The sequence below is a fragment of the Triticum aestivum genome, chromosome 7A, assembly GCF_018294505.1.
Source record: "Triticum aestivum cultivar Chinese Spring chromosome 7A, IWGSC CS RefSeq v2.1, whole genome shotgun sequence".
NCBI classification, from domain to species: Eukaryota; Viridiplantae; Streptophyta; class Magnoliopsida; order Poales; family Poaceae; genus Triticum; species Triticum aestivum.
Genome location: NC_057812.1, coordinates 347,743,652 through 347,749,051, shown reverse-complemented (window position 1 = coordinate 347,749,051; position 5,400 = coordinate 347,743,652).

Sequence of the window (5,400 nt, the reverse complement as noted above, 5' to 3'; positions counted from 1 at the left end):
TAGGGGTTGACATATTATCTAACCACTGATATAATCAACCACAATTATTTGTACCTAATTGCTCCAAATTCCCGGGGTTGCGCATGACTCCTATTGGCTATTTGTCTGCTTTCCTTTTTCAGGACAAAAATAAGGAACGAGTTTTGGGATTATGCACCGGTACCGGTACGAACGGAGTAGGATAGTTGGCAAGCAACACATAGAGCTCTTCTTATTGATAAAGCCAGTAATAATCAAACTAGAAAGGAAAGGAAAAAGACAAAGAAAAATATTGCATGGATCTTCGCGTAACATCAATGGCATAGGACCTAGATGTGCATTACTTAGAGCACATCTAGATGTGCTTTAGCAATACTGTCTAACAAAACTCCTAATCATCATTGCAAACAGCACATAGAACATGGCTAATGCGACAACCACAACTACACATGCTAGTTCCTTCTTGTCTCTTGCTTTCATCTGTTGCCTGTGATTGATTCTTTCTTGCTTCATCGTACTGATTGTACATTCTGGATCAGCCAGTTTCTTCTTCAACTTTACGTTATCTTCTGCGAGCTTGGTGATAACATTCCCAGCCCTGCCATGCCATTCTTCATCCAGCCAGTTAACAAAGGCACAAGCCTCATATCCCTGCCAATGTTAAATAGTATTCTGGATGAGAGGTGGCATTAACTGAAGTAAAATGATGAACTTAATTACTACCTCCGTCTAGGTGAATAAGTCATTCGCGTAGTTCTAGGTTATCGATTTGAGGAATTAAATATGTGTTATATGTCATGAAAAGTATATCACCAGATTTCTACACGGATGTAGTTTCTAAATATATTTTTACCACATATAATACATATTTATATAGTTAAATCGTCGACCTAGAACTACGCGAATGACTTATTCACCGAGACGGAGGTAGTAGCACTAACCTCTAAGGGACAACTGAGAAACCGCCTGCCAACGTCGAATCCCTCTGTGCATACACGTCGAGCGGGAGTGTACCCATGCACACAACTTAACTTTTGGTACTTCTCGGTGGCGCAAAACTCGGAGTCGAACTCGTGTTGTGGGAATCTGGAGTCAAGCTCCGAATCTGGCGGCAGATCACTTTCCTGGGGGGGGGGTCATTCAGGACGGATTCAGCAAGGAGCTATACTTTGGACATGCTAAAAAATATCGGGATAGATTGGAACCTGACAGGATGATTCGGATCCGTAGTACACCTGCCTTCTGATGACCTTAGGCAAGTGCTCGGCGGCGACCGCCGTTGTGGCGGCGATACGAGCAGGTGCAGCCGCACCAAAACCATCAGCACCACTCGTCCGCATTCCCCCAATGTCAGCGTCACATGAGGGAATTTGGAGGCTATGTAGGGATTTGGGGGAAACGGGGAAACTGTGGAGATAAGCTAACGGTCGGGAACTACTAATGGCACTATATATATGTTGTATATGGCACACTATTTGTACATGTCGTTTGTGTTAGGTATTACAACATCACACATGATTTCCGCACCAAACCGTGTGAGAAGAACGTAGGTTAGATACGGTTGTCGTTACATAACCGTATGTGATGTACTACCCTGTCCATATAATTGAGTTACAGTGAGATACTGTGTAAACAGCCGCTCCACGGATATCCATAAAAAAACAGCCGCTCTGCATATAGAGATGGCGGCGGCGGCCTAGGAAGCGGCTACCGAAGAAGAGGTCAATCCTCAGTCGGTGGGCGGTGGCGGTGTCATAGGAGGTCAATCCTCGGTCTGCGGTGGGAGATAGGAGGAGCTCAACCATCGAGGTCGGCGGCGGCATGATTCGAGCACATCCATCGCGGTCGATGGCGGGATAGTGGAGGTCGAACTTCAGGCGGTAGGCGCACTAAGCTTTGCTCCTCGACCCTGCTGTCTCGATGTGCCGCCGCATCGCGCTTGTCTGTCTGCTGGGTGGAGGTCGCCGCACGGCTAATTAATTAAGGTATTCTTTTCGTGAGTGTCTAAATTAAGGTATTCAATTCCTAAGTGTAGTGTTGTAACTAGTACTCTGCGTGTAAATTGACTGGCCATTAATTTTTGTCATTGCACATCTGGATAACAACATGGAGCGCCCTCAGTAATTATTAAAATAAAACCTTGTGATTTATGCATGCATATTTGGGCAGCAGTTAATCTGTGTATTAATGTTGTTGTTTTGTTTTTAATTACCATTGTGTGCTGCAGATGGAATGATCTCGATGGATGAAGAATCGAAAGCCACAAATTTTATCAGTGGCGTGACAGAGTTCATGAATTTGGTTGAAAGTACAAAGAGGAGAATTGGTGATGCGGATTACATCCTATGTCCATGTACTGATTGTGCCAATACAGAGTCACATGAAGTTGCAGATGTCTAGATGCACTTAGTCTCGAGGGGATTCATGGATGGATATACATGTTGGACCAGACACGGTGAAGAGGAGGTCATGGATGAAGATACCCAGGGCAACGAGATGCCAAACCCCGATCAGTGTCACATGCATGTTGAATCTAACATCGGGGCAGAGGCATCAAGCTACCAATGGAAAACCGAAAAGCCGAAACGCCCACCGGAAAACCAAGACGTCGATGCAGATGAGGACGATCTTGATATGTCAGATTTTGCTGCTATGATTGCAGATTTTGAGGGCCCAGAAAAGGATATGATTGGGTACCAGGATCTTCCAACCATTGATGCGGACTCCAAGAAAGAATTGTATCCAGGTTGTAAAAAGAAATATTCCAGGTTGAGTGCCACCCTGGCGCTTCTCAGATTTAAAGCAGCAAATGGTCTATCAAACAAGGGCTTCGCAGAGATGTTAGGTCTTTTAAAAGAAATTCTTCCAGAAGATAATGTGCTCCCCAGAAGCACGAATGAAGCGAAGAAAATTGTTTGTCCATTGGAACTTGAAGTACAGAAGATACACGCTTGTGTGAATGATTGTATATTGTACCGTGGTGAGTACAAAGATTTTCGTGCATGTCCCACATGCAAGCATGCATGATACAAGCGCAGGAGAGCAAAGGACAAGTACAAATTGGACGACGAGATCAAGACAGGAATCCCGTTCAAGGTTGTTTGGTACTTGCCTTTAATTCCAAGGTTGAGGCGTTTGTTTGCAAACCCTAGAGAGGCAAAGAGGTTGCAGTGGCATCATGATAAGCGAATTACAGATAGGTTTATGAGGCACCCGAAAGATGGGGCTCCATGGGAATTAATCGACAAAAAGTTTGAAAATTTTGCCAAGGATCCTAGAAGTATAAGGCTCGGGGAGTGTACTGACAGGATGAATCCTTTTGGCGATATGAGCACCAATCACATCACATGGCCGATGGTTCTGTGCATATATAACCTAGCTCCTTGGTTATGTATGAAGAAAAAATAAATTATGATGTCAGTGATTATCCAAGGCCCGAAGCAACCTGGAAATGACATCGACATTTACTTTCAGCTACTGGTAGAAGAACTGCTGACAGTGTGGATAGATGCGTCTGCTGTAAAATGTTATGATGCTTACAGAAAGGAGATTTTTGATCTACATGCGATGCTGGTGCACACCATTCAAGATATGCTGGTATTAGGCAACACATTGGGGCAGAAAACAAGGGGAGATGTAGGGTGTGTCACATGCATGGATAGGATAGCTAGCAGAAGACTTCCCAACTCACGCAAAACAGTGTATTTGGTTCATCGTAGGTTCTTATGGAAAAATCACCCATACCGAAAGATGAAAGCTGAATTTGATGGTACGACATAGGCAGGTGCGGGCCCAAGACCCTATGAAGGGGAGGTGGTCCACAACATGGCTAAAAAATTAATGTTGTGCTTGGCAAGAACCACCCTTTGACGGTGAAACTAACACCCAAGGATCAAGTGTTTAAGAAGAAATCGGTGTTCTAGAAATTACCTTACTAGGAGATTCTACATGTACGTCACTCCATCGATGTCATGCACATAGAGAATAACGTATGTGAAAGCATCCTTGGTACTCCTCTCAAGATTAAAGGTAAAAGAAAGGATGGTGGCGGTTCATGGCTCCATATGCTTGCTGATCAATCACAACGCAAGAGTGAAGCAGAAGATGATGACAAATTCATCAAAGCTTGCCAGAGTTACAATTTCAGTACAAAAGAAGCAACACAATTCTTCACCTATTTGTTGTCAATTAAGACACCCTCTTCCTACTGCGCAAACATCAGAAGTCTCATGGATGTGAGCTCAGGTAAAATGAAGTTGGGACACATGAAGTCACATGATTGCCACGTAATGTTGACACAAATCCTCCCGGTGGCCATCAGGAATCTGATGGACAAAGATATAAGAAACACACTCATTGACCTCTGTGATTTCTTCAACCAACTATGGCAGAAAGTTGTAGATCCTGAAGAGTTGGATCATATGCAATATGATATTGCAAGAATATTTTCCAACCTAGAGATGTTTTTCCCACCGTCATTCTTTGATATCACGGTCCATCTCACTGTGCACCTTGTCGATGAGATAAAGTATTGTGGTCCTGTGTTTCTTCCCAACATGTATCCCTTCGAGCGGTTCGTGGGAATACTGAAGCGCTTTTGTCGGAACCAAAACCATCGAGAGGCAAGCATCCTACAAGGTTATACCGCGGAGGAGGTGGTTGAGTTTTGCATCGAATACATGAAACAAAGACCTATAAGTTTGCCCCTCTCTCGCCACGAGGGAAGGCTGAAAGGTAAGCCAGTCCTTGCTGGCACACAAATGGCTGCACCCGGAGAATTGGAAGAGAAAGCCCATTTGACGATACTACTTAACAGCTCAGTTCTCATCGCTTATGCCGAAGAACACTTGGCGGAGATACACCAAATATTCTTACCAATGGTGCCTTCATTAGATGTGGAGATGAAGGAGCACACTAAGAACTACGCCGAATGGCTGAAGAATCGTTTGGCACAAGGATCCATCGATGACATTGCTACGTGGTTGGCACAAAAGCCATCACCTACGGTGCTGACGTACCAAGCATATGACATAAATGGATACACGTTCTACACTGAGGAACGTGATAAGAAGACCTTGTATCAAAACAACTGTGTTTGAATAGAATGCATGACTGTAAATGAAGATGATAAAAGGGTATACTATGGAACCATCAAAGAGATTTGGGATCTTGGCTATGTGAAAGTTAAGGTGGCATTATTCAGGTGCGCATGGATCCCTCTTGGTCAGGTAAGTATTGATGAGTATAGGAAGACATGTGTTAACAGGACAACGATGGCATATCACGCGGACCCATTCATTCTTGCCAGCGATGCTACCCAGATTTTCTTTGTGGAAGACCCCTTGCATAAGAATGGCCATTTAGTGATGCATGGGAAGAGAAGGGTACTGGGTGTCGACGATGTTGCCGATCAGGACGAGT